This window comes from Elephantulus edwardii, unplaced genomic scaffold (genome assembly GCF_000299155.1).
Source record: "Elephantulus edwardii isolate Elephantulus edwardi_28Jun2011 unplaced genomic scaffold, EleEdw1.0 scaffold00317, whole genome shotgun sequence".
Lineage (NCBI taxonomy): Eukaryota > Metazoa > Chordata > Mammalia > Macroscelidea > Macroscelididae > Elephantulus > Elephantulus edwardii.
Window position 1 is genome coordinate 980,376 of NW_006400067.1, and position 12,115 is coordinate 992,490.

The following is a 12,115-nucleotide window of genomic DNA, read 5'->3' on the forward strand; positions in this document are numbered from 1 at the left end:
GGTGTGAGCAGGGACCTCACGGGGGAGGATGTTACAGTGTGAGTGAGGACCTCATGGGAGGACGTTATGGTGTGAATGGGACCTCATGTGGGAGATGTTACGGTGTGAGCAGGAACCTCACGGGGGAGGATGTTACGGTGTGAGCAGGGACCTCACGGGGGAGGATGTTACGGTGGAGCAGGGACCTCACGGGGGAAGATATGATGGTGTGAGCGGGGACCTCACGGGGGAAGATATGATGGTGTGAGCGGGGACCTCACAGTGGAGAATGTTACAGTGTGAGCAGCGACCCTCACTGGGATAATATTTTACTGCATGATCTGGGTCAGCTCTGGGAGAGGACAGTTGTTTTGATTTATACTGTCCTTTTGGAACCAACTCAGCTAGCATTCCAGTGGTTTTTCTAGAGCCAGTGCATTGCGTGGGAAGAGATTGCCCTTCTGTCCTGCAGAGCAGGTAGCTCTTGGATTTGAACCATGTGTCTTCAGGTTTGCAGTGCAGTGTCTTTCCACTAAGCCAAGAGAGCCTACACTGGACTTCACTGGGAGACCTTACCGTGGTTAGTAAACCCTCTATAGTGAGTACTCAAGTGTCTTGTTCTGTTGACTGAGATCCTACAAGGAGCATCCCCCCAGCAAACCCCTCTAGTTTGTTTCTGGATCAGCTTCTTTCAAGGTTGGTGGTCTTTCTCCAGGATGTTGTCATTCTTGGAGAGAGACCTCCCCCCAGGAAAAGTGGATGAGCCTGTGCTGTGGGCATAAGTGGCCAGGCTACCTGGGCTGTGCCACCATACCAGTGCCGAGGCCAAGCCCATGTGCTGCTGTATGGCCAGGGATCAGCAAGGAGGTGGAAAACCACCGTGCTTGCTTTTGGAGTGTCCTCTGGAGCCTCACCTGTGCATCATGGGGCCTCGAGGTTAGGCGATGGGCTGTGGTTCCAGCAGCGTCGCAGCTGGGAGCATGTCACTGTGACGGCGGCTGGAAGGACAGCATTAGAGAATGATGCAGTGGACAGAGCCCCTTGTGGGCATTTGTGGTTCTGGCTTTCTGCCCGCAACAGTCTCCACCTTGTAATCTTGTTATGCGTGGAGACCAGGGGCCTTTGCATTTTTTTGCAGCCTCAGCCCCTGGGCTGACACTTGCTGACACGTCCCCACATCACATTGCAGGTACCAGGTCCTCTTCATGGAGTGACCTGGTAGTGTGAGTGGTCCTTCTTGGACTGTGGTTTCATTCAGCCTCAGAAGAATGGATTCTAGTCCTTCCTGGCATTGTGGGTTAAGTGCTGGACTGCTAACAGGAAGGTCAGTGGTTCGCATCCACTTTTGGTGCTCAAGCAGACACTGTAGATGCTGTCATTTAACAAAGAACAGACATTGTCTTGCATGCCCTGTGTCCCGTGGATGGGCTGCCCAGCTGCTCTCGGCATTGCACTTGACCAGCCTGGAGCTGACTGACCCCACAGCAGGGACAGCATGAATGTGCTGGTGACGGTGGGGCATGGAGCTCTTTCTGTGTTGTGTGGAGGTGGTGAGGGGCACATCCACTGGTCAGACTGGCCTGAGTACACATCTGCTGGACTTCTGCAGCAGCTCACGGCTTTTCATCTCAAACCCAAAGCCAGTATCTGCCTGCGGCACAGTGCTTGCCCACAGGGAAAGGACTTCATTACATGGCTTTAGGGGATTTTTTAAATTTGCATATAATCATTTGTATACATCATGTTTTATAAATGAACTTTGTGTTTTATACAATCATTCATATATGGTATATTTTATAGAATTAATTACTGTTGCTCTGTGGCAATTATCACCCCCATTTTTTTAAATCCCTATTGAATGTGCCATGGACTGGTAAGAAAACAAAACAGGTTCAACCTGAAGAGGCTTAAACCAGGCTGCTCCTTGGAGGCAAGGATTCTGAGGCTTCGTCTGACATACTTTGGACATGTTGGAAGGAGGGATCAGTCTTTGGAGAGGGACGTCATGCTTGGGAGGGTGGAACGACAGCGCAGGAGGGGAATACCCTCTATGAGGTGGATTGATTCAGTGACTGGGGTAATCGAGATGAGTGTGTCAGAGGCAGTGCGATTGGCACAGGACAGGGCAAGGTTTAGGGCTGTTGTACATAGGGTCGCTGTGAATCGCAAGCGACTCAATGGCACATAACAACAACAATAACATTGAATACACATTTCTCAATCTTTCACTCTCACCTCCCAATGCATGAGGAAATGTTCAAAATCACTAGCAATCAGATAGATGCAATCCAAACAATGAGATACGATCTCACATCTCACAGCAATAGCAGATTGTACAAAACAGCAAACAATAAATGTTGGAGAGAATGTGGGGAGATTGGAACCCTCATGCACTGCAGGTGGGATTGTAACGTTGGAACCCTCATGCACTGCAGGTGGGATTGTAACGTGGTACAACCACTCTGGAAGGCATTTGGGGTTTCCTCAATAAGCTAACTATAGAAATCCCATATGACTCAACTAGATTACTCTGGGGAAAGTTGCTGCGAGGGACCTCTCCAAAGTGCTGAAGAGCAACTATGTCAGTCTGGAGATTAAGAAGCGCCTGATTCAGGTCATGGTCTCCACAATTATTTGCTCTGCATCAGAGAGCTGGACAGTGACTAGGGTTGACAGAAGAATTGATGCCTTTAAGTTGTGGTGCTGGAGAAGAATATTGTGCATACTGTGGATTGCCAAGAGAACAAACTGATATGTCCTATAGAGAGAGTGAAACCAGGCTGCTCCTTGGAGGCAAGGATTTTGAAGCTCTGTCTCACATACTTTGGGCACGTGTCTAGGAAGGACCATTTCCTGGAGAAGGACATCATGCTTGGAAGGGCGGATGGACAGTGCAGAAAAGGAAGACCCTGGATGAGATGAACTGACACAGTTATTGGGATAATGGGGGTAGGTGTGTCAGAGACAGACTGGCTCAGGGTTCAAAGCTATTTTACATAGGGTCATTATGATTTAAAGGTGACTCGATGGCATATAACAACAAAAACCACTTCACTACTAGGAATATTCCCTAAGGAAATTAGGACTGAGACGCAAATGGAGATTTGTACACCAATGTTGAGACCAGCATTATTCATCATTACAGCCCAAGTGGCTTTGTTTTTTACACCTCTTGTCAATGAGCGTTAGCTCGGGAAATAGTAATTTACCTGCAAAAAAGGGAAAGTACCACTAGAGGGCAGCCTGGGCCCATGCAGGTCCCACCTCTGTTACCAGACACACAAGTGTCCTTTCTGGAAAGGTTTCCTTCTGGATCTGGGTGTGGGTAAGGTTCCTTACTCCCTACCCTTACTTCCTCCTTAAGGAAATGAGGACATGTGGACCCAAAGTTTGGCTTGGAAGACTGGTGTCTTTTGAGGGCATGTTTTTAGTCCCTGGTGGTGTTGTGATAAAGCATCAGACCACTCTGGTGGCTCTGTGGCTGTAGTTTCCCATCAAGGCTGATTCGACCCACACCTGACCCTCCACCGGGTTTTCAGGCAGGAGATCACAGGGAAGATATTGCTCATCCTTCTCCCGCAGAGCAGTAGTGGATTCGAACTGTGAGCCTTTCAGATTACAGCACAGCTTCTTGACCCTGGTGGCCTACTGGTAAGGAATTACGGTGCCAGTGTAAACAGTAACGGGTTTATTCACCAGCTGTCTGCTGGCATGCGATTTACTGCCTCTGAAAATCTGCTGGAGGGTCGGTCGATTCTAGCCCCGTGGCTCACAAGAGCAGCTAATAAGGGTCACTGGCTTGAACCCTTCACACGCAGCAGGTGCAGCACTGAGCTTCGTGCAGACGGTTAGGCTTGAACACCTCATGGTGGCCCTTCTTTGCCCTACGGGGTCATTTTGAGTTGGAATAGATGTGATGACAGTGAATTTGGCTGCTTTGGGGTTCTTAAAAAAATAACTCACACTGTCACAGTGACTCCCATTCCTAGCGACCCTCCCTCCAGCTGCTTTCCAAAGCCTTCAGTCTTTATGGGAGAATATTGCTGGTCTCTCCTGAGATATAGCTGGTGGCTTCACGCCATCGAACTGACACCTAATGTACAACATCATAGGAGGCTCCTTGTCTTTAAAGGGGGGAGATAGGTCACTCTCTTTTCTTAAAAAATGGAAGCTCACATTTGCCTGCTGGGACAAATTCTCTTCCTGGTGATTTTTAATGGACCATAAAACTAAGGGCTTTGACAGATGGGCGACCAGGTGGCTGCTGGTTCTGACAGCTGAAGGAGTGGCCGGCCCATTCCCTCCCTGATGTGCCAGCCTCTCATCCCGCCCGCTCGTCCCACGCTTGGTGCTCTGGGAGGCACCATGGCACAGTCCTTCACGTGGACCCAGGTAGAGGATCACCTCATGCTTCTAGCGAACCTGCCTGATGACTTAGGTCCTCCAGGATGTCAGAAGGGGAGACGTTCTAGAAGTCCGAGGACGTTCTAGAAGTCCGAGGACATGAGTCCCCTCTTCCTCCTCTACTCTGGTCCACCTCCGAGCCCAGCAGTGGGCCCCTCCTGATCCCTGCCTGAAGTATGTGATGCGGAGTCTCACCATTGTTTTTCTAAGGGCCACCTGCTTCACTTCTTTCAAAGCTAGGTTTTTTCCCTGGCAATCCATATGTTGATATTCTTCACCAATATCGTAATTCAGAGACAGTGTCCTTTTTTAATTTTTTCAGTCTTACCATAGTGAGGGAAGTTTTTGTGACGTGGGACAGGGGTCGCTGTGGTGGACATTACTGTAAGGTGGATACCATTCAGCTTTATGAAAATAAGGTGTCTGGCTTCTCTTAGGGACTCACGGTTTCCCTGGTTACCAAGTGGGGCTTGTGTTGAGGATGCTAGAGCTGGGCTGAAGCTGGCCTCTCTTCCTATTGTGTCAGCTCTCCTTGGAGGCAATTTAGTTGAGCAGACACACATACATGCACGCGCACATACTCATGCCCGCGCAGACCCCCTCCATGCCTGCAGACTCTCTGAATGCCTACAGATTGCTCACGCGCCTGCATATATTCCACATGCCTGCAGACCCCAGCACACCTGCAGACCCAGTCACATATGCCGACCCTGGTACGCGTGCAGACCCCAGCACCCCTGCAGACCCCAGTACTCAGGCATGCTCAGTATGCCTGCAAACCCAAGTATGCCTGCAGACACCAGCAGCCCTGCAGACCTCAGCACCGCTGCAGATCCAGCACACCTGCAGGCCCAGTATGTCTCCAGACCCCAGCACCCCTGCAGACCCCAGCACCCCTGCAGACCTCAGCACCGCTGCAGATCCAGCACCCCAGCAGGCCCAGTATGTGTGCAGAGCCCAGCACTCCTGCAGACCCCAGCACCCCTGCAGACCTCAGCACCACTGCAGATCCAGCACTTCTGCAGGCCCAGTATGTGTGCAGTCCCCAACACCCCTGCAGACCCCAGCACTCCTGTAGATCCTAGTACCCCTGCAGACGCCAACAGCCCTGCAAGCCCAGTACCCTTGCAGATTCCAGAACCGCTGAAGAACCCAGCACCTCTGCAGGCCTCAGCATGCCTGTAGATCTCAGCACCCCTGCCAACTCCAGCTCCCCTGTAGATCCAGCACCCCTGCAGACTCCAGCACCCCTGCAGACTGCAGCATGCTTGCAGACCCTAGAACCCCTACAGACCCTAGCATGCATGCTGACCCAGTGCAGCTGCAGGCCTTCCATACACGCAGATCCAGCATGCCTACACGCCCTAGCACACCTGCAGACCCCTGCATGCCAGCAGATACTGCACCCCTGCAGATCCCCTCCCTCCCAACAGGCCTGCAAAGTCTCTGCTCCTAAGGCCTACAGATCCCCTGCAAACCTGCTGATCTCATAAACCTACACCCCTCACCAGCCTGCGGACTCCCACATGACTGCACACCTCCACGCCCCTGCACAGCGCAGATTCCACACACCTGCAGACCCAACAGACCCCTGCAGACATTCCCTCCCCTATGCTTGTAGACTTTGGGACACCGGTGGATCATCCTCACAAGGCCTCAACCCCACTCGCCCTCATGTTTGCAGATCCACTGCATGTCTGTAGACCCCATATGCTTACGGACCCCCATGGGCCTGCAGAACCCTCGTCCTGTTCCATGTCCACAGCCTTTCCCTCTCATAAGTGGGATGAACAAAACCGTAGCACCTTGCTCTTGTTCTCTTTTGACTCTGCTCTAGTAGAGCTGGCTCATTGGATTTGAACTCAGTCTAGAAGGGACCCAGGGGCACAGGTGGACATACCTGCAGGAGAGGAGTCATCAGAGCTTGTGAAAAAAGATAAACATAGCTGCTTATTGTTATGTGCCGTTGAGTCGCCTGCGACTCATAGCGACTCTGTGTACAACAGCCCTAAACTCTGCTCTGTCCTGTGCCAATCGCACTGCCTCTGACACACCCATCCTGATTAACCCAGTCACTGAATTAATCCACCTCATAAGGGGTCTTTCTCTCCTGTGCTGTCCCTCCACCCTCCCAAGCATGATGTCCCTCTCTAAGCATTGGTCCCTCCTTACAGCATGTCCAAAGTATGTTAGACGAAGCCTCAGAATCCTTGCCTCCAATGAGCCTCCAGGTTTAACCCTCTCCAGGATCACATGTTCATTTTTTTAGCAGTCCATGGTATATTCAATACTCTTCTCCAGCATCACAGCTCAAAGGCATCAATTCTCCTTTTATCATCCCTAGTCATTGTCCAACTCTCTCATGCATAACAAGTGATTGCAAAGACCATGGCACATTTTAGTCTCCAGAGTGACACCATTGCTCTTCAATACTTTGGAGAGGTCCCTAACCAGCAGATTTTCCCATCACAATCCATCTTAATTTCCTGGCTGCTGGTGCCAGGAGTGGCTTACCTGTCTAAATTTTAAGTGCATATGAGAACATAGCTTGAATATGCATTAAAAATCCATTGCTATGAATCAGAACCCACTCATAGCTGCCCCTCCATTGAGTCATCCTGGATTATAAATTGCATGGGGGAAGGTTGTTCACCTTTCTCCCAAGAGCTTCCTTTATATACATTGAGAGACCAAATGCATACAACTTACTGTACTGATAAGAGTACAGGGGCCTCTGTCAGAGTGTGCAAGCCTGGGGCAGGGAAAGGGATAATTTCTGTTGCAGTGGAGAGGCGCTGAGTCTCTCTGCATCCACAGACGCCACACTTGAGATCAGAGCATCACACCGAGTACAAATGACATTGCTGAGAGAAACCAGGAAGGAGGTGGTGTGTGGATTTCACGTGTTCTCATCTGTGTGACTGAGAGCAGCCATCAAAGTCACAGTAGTCCTTGAACTGCCCTTGCCATCACATAAAATGTGAAACAATGCCAAGGCCTCTGCTGTAGGCTGCACCCCAACTCTTGGTGTTCCCAGTGTGCCTAGAGAGAACTGTGCTCCGCAGGACTTGCAGAGACTGATTCTGTGAAAGTAGGTTGCCATGCCTTTCTTTCGAGATGCCCTTGGTCCGCTCTAAGCTCTTGTCTTTTGATCAGCAGTTGAATGCATTGACCCTTTGTAGAGCCCCCACCTTAAAGTGGGGTGAAGAGTAGAGGGGAGCCTGGGAGTGTGGTCCACTAGTGAGCCCCTCCGCCTTGCAGCTTCCTTGAAGAAGTCCCTTTGTCCTGAACCCGACCCCTTTGTCCTGGTCCCCACCTCTTTGTCCTGGTCCCTGGCCACTCTCTGCTGACTCCAGCTGCTCTATCCTGCCCTTGGGCACCCTGTCTTGGTCCTGATGGGCCAGGCAGCCTGGTCACTTCCTGAGAGATGCCTACCTCTGTCCTGTGGATGTCTAGAAGGACGAACCCTGTGCATGGTCCCCTCTCCACACTGCAGTGCAGACTCACTGCCTCGGAAGCAGGTGGCCCATGTGAAGGGTCATTTGTCTGCAAACACCCGCTCCTGGAGTGACTGATGAGGCTGTCTGCTGGCTGGCATATGTGGGGACAGGAGCATTCGTATTCCAGTCCCAGCCTCCTTGAAATGGTCGCTGTGTCACTCAGCACATAATTGTCCATGATGCACCTGTCCGTCTCCATGGAAAATAGTGGTGGCTGCAGTCTTGTATTCCTCAGGAACGGGGGTCTTCATCACAGTACATGTGTCCTCCTTCCTGTGCTGTGTGTGAGGACGTCATCACGGGCATGTCTGAGACGGGCTCAGCAGCCAGGTAAGGGCCAGCTCTCCATACCGTCACCGTGGGCTCACTGCATCTGCAACAAACCCCACTGTGACTGGGCTGTGAAGGCTTGTATGTGCATCTGCACAACCGCCTGCAGCCCATGCTCACAGGAAGGCAGGGGGGTGGTTCCACCTGCCCTCTGTAAAAAGAGCAAAGGCCGTGTGGGGATGGCCAACGTCACAAAGGGGGACTGTCCCTGTGCACGGCATCAGTAACACAAAACCAATTCCCATGAGGTTGGAAATATTTCCCACACTTCCCTACCTCTTTCTACTCATTTCAACACCGATCTTACTGCTTTATTGGGTTGAAAACTCTATGTGGTAGCTCACATACCACACAGAACCATACTAGGGAAGTCGAAAGGTCATAATCTGGATTAATAACAGAACACACTCAAGACAACTCTAGAAATATGCACACAGGCACCTCAGCCTCTAGCCACGTGGCTCTTTGGCCAGTGTTCCCAAATTCTCAGTCCTGCCAATATTGTTTCTTCCCCACCCCAACTCCCCCAAGGTCCCATCTCACGTCAGGTTTCCAGTTTGGCCATAGGGATTGTAGCCGTAGGTGTATCTGAAGCAGGAAGGGGATCCTCACTGTCTTGCTTTCCCTTCAGTGGCACCAGAAGATCCGTCCTGGGGCTAGAGCCCTTCAATTTAATGGTGAGCACAGCGAATCCCCTTGTAGATTGTTGAGACTGGCCACTCGACCACTTTGTGGATAGGCTAACATGCCCCAGTCACATATCCCTTCCCATTTACATGGCAAAGTGAAAAATGGCTGGAAAATTCATACTGAAAGATGCGCTCCATACCCTCCAGCCTTTCCTCTTCATCTTTTCAAGAGCCCCAGCTTCCCTCCCTTTCAAACTCCTCATGCATCTTTCTTTCTTCTGCTCTCCTGCCTGCCTTCCCGTCTCTTCCCACCTCTTCACTTATTAACTATTCTATGATCAACAGATTTGAACTCCATTTCATCCTGTGTCGTCCTCACCACACCTAACCTACTTGAGCCCATTGCGGCCGCCGCTGGATCAGTCCATCTCTCTGGGGGTCGTCTTCTCTTTCATTGACCCCGCATGTTTCCAAGCAGGATGCCCTTTCCTAGCCTCTCCTAACAACATGCTCAAAATACATGAGATGAAGTTTTCTCAGCCTTGCCTCCAAGGAACATTCTGACTGTACCATCGCCAAGACGTATCTGTCAATCCATAGGATATTCAGTGTTCTTTTCTGACACCACAAACAAAGGCATCAATTCATCTATCAAACTTACTCATTCTCCAGCTCTTGTATGTGTAGCAAAGGATTGCTAAAACCATGACCCAAATCAGGTGCACCTTACTCTTCAGATTGACATCATTGTTCCTCTGTAATTTGGAGAGATCCCTGACAATGAACTTTCCCAATACAATACATTTCCTGACCTCACCTTCTTTCTTACCCTCCCTCCTTCTTCATTCATTTTCCCTCCCTGACTTCTTCTCTATCTCCCTTCCTCTCTCCTGGCCCTCCTCCCTCTCCTGCCTTTCTCTTCCTCTCCCCCCCTCCTTCCTCTTCTCTTCCTCTTCTCACTTCATCGTCTGTCTCCAGTCCTCTCGCTTCCCTTTTCCATCCCCTACTCTCTTGCCATCCATTCCCCTCCCTTCCCCTCTCTTTCTCCTCTCCTTCTCTTTTTCTCCCCTCACCTTCTCTCCCCTCCTCCCCTCCTCCCTGAGCACTCCACTAGGCTAAGCCCACAAGGCCAGGGTGGGTTGCACTTTTGCACAGGGTGAAATGCATAGGGGAGCCTAGGTGGCCAATCAGGTAGCACAGCTCAGTTTCTTTCCTTATTTGGAATTTAAGGAGTGTGTTTCTAGTTGGTGTTTTTTTGTTTTGTTTAAATAGAAGTAGTTTATTTTCTCAGTTTGTTGTTGTTATGTGCCATCAAGTCAGACCCACCCATTGAGTCCCTTCCACAGGTTTTCAGAGGCTGCAAATCACCCAGGAAGAGATTGTCCATCTTCCTTCCTTGGGATGTTGGTGGATTCCAACCCTGTACCTTGGGGTTGGCAACACAGCTCCCTACTGCTCGCCTCCAGAGCTACCTTTTCTATCTCTACTCCTCTTGGTATTGCTGGAGCAGCCAGCCTCTTGGGAGGGAGCAGGTGCAGAGGACTCTGGGTTGCATGCCAACACTTATTATGGGATGGTTCACGTGCTCTGGACAGCCAAGGCCTCTGGTTCTTGTCCTTAGCCTGGTTAGACATCTGTTTTGCATCCTGCTTTGGGTAGCCGCCTCTAGGTCATGAGTAGTGTTCTGTGCATGCTCCAGAGACTGATGTGAACTGGTTGTGTTTCTGATCAGGTCTTCTGGAAGTTAGTGTCGAGAGAACGTTGTCTTATCAAGAGGGGAGATTACCAACCACCTGATGTTGTTAATGGATGTTGTTGTTTACCGCCGACCCATAGCTGACCCTCTGGTGAGTTTTCAGAGGCAGTTAATCACATGGGAGGGGACTGCCCAACCTTCTGTCATAGAGCGGCTGATGGTATCAAACTGCCTACCTTCGAGATTACAGTGCAGCGTCTTGCCACTTGGCCACCAGCAGAGTTTAAGGCAATTAAATAATATCAGGAGGGACTGGGGTTAGTTCCCTGAGTGTGTATACAGGTTACACAATGGTACTCAGACCAAAAGCAGGAGGCCTTTCGGTTTTGTTGTTGTTGTTGTTATTGGGATTCTTTTTCCATTGTCTTTTGGTGTGTTCTTTTAAAAAGATTTTAAAATTTTATTGTGATTTATTTGCAAAGTTTGAATACATTGTTCTTCACAAAAGATCCTTCCCATTTCCTTCACACCACCTACACATCGATTTGTGCAACTCTATAATTAACACCCCAACCCTCACCCACCCTGACCCCTCTATTTCTACCCTCCCCCCCCAAAAGCAGGAGGGGTTTTTTTGTTTTGTTTTGTGTCTTTTTTTAGAAAAAAAGAAAATGTATACTGTTTTATTCTATTAAAAATGCAAAGAAATCTAGAATGATGGACAGTGTATTTATGATTACAATGGAGAAAATATTGGCAGCTAGGAGGTATTACAAAAAGAGATACTACAAATACAGGAGGAAATTTTTGGAGTAATAGCCATAGAATCATTATCTTGACAGTGGTGATGGGTCTACCATATATGGTTATGTCCAAACTTAGCAAATTAGTTGTTCTGTTGTTATATGCTGCTGAGTTCATAAGCAGGAGGGTTTCTGAGAGGCTGTTTGGAGCTTCTGGCACGGGAATGCAGCTACTCGTATACCCTTGACCGAAGGGCGGTCTTCCTTCTATCAGGGATGGTCGTCCTCTTCAACCGAGCGGGCAGCTTTAGGGGGGCAGGGTACAGAGATCGGTGAGAGAGGAAGGGGACCCCCGCCTAGCCAGCCAGCTCGGCCGAATCCACCCTCGCGATCAGTGGGGTGACAGGTGTCGCAGCCAGATCACCCTCACTTTGCAGGAGGATGTTTTTTAATGCACCAGCCGCTCCGCCGGAGAACACTGGGCCATCTCCTCCTGTGGGATCTAGTGCTGCAAAGTTACTATGAGTGTGTTCCAGCTAGTGGCGGACAATAACAACAACACGGGCACTGCAGAGCAAGCGTAGCTAGCCTGTTTCTGACGTTTTGAGCTCTTTGATTCAGTCTCCCAGATCTGTGGACTCACAGCTCCCGGTCAGGGGGAAGCCCGGATGGTGTAACCCCATATTAAGGCCCAGCTGCAGCCTGTGGTCCTCAGCGGGTGCATCGATCAGGGACGTTTGTCTTCAGCACGTGGTGAGAAGAAGAAAACGCTCTCTTCTCTAGGACAGGCCTTTGGATTCTGCAGGCCACGCAACTCAGACAGAAAGGAGGCCA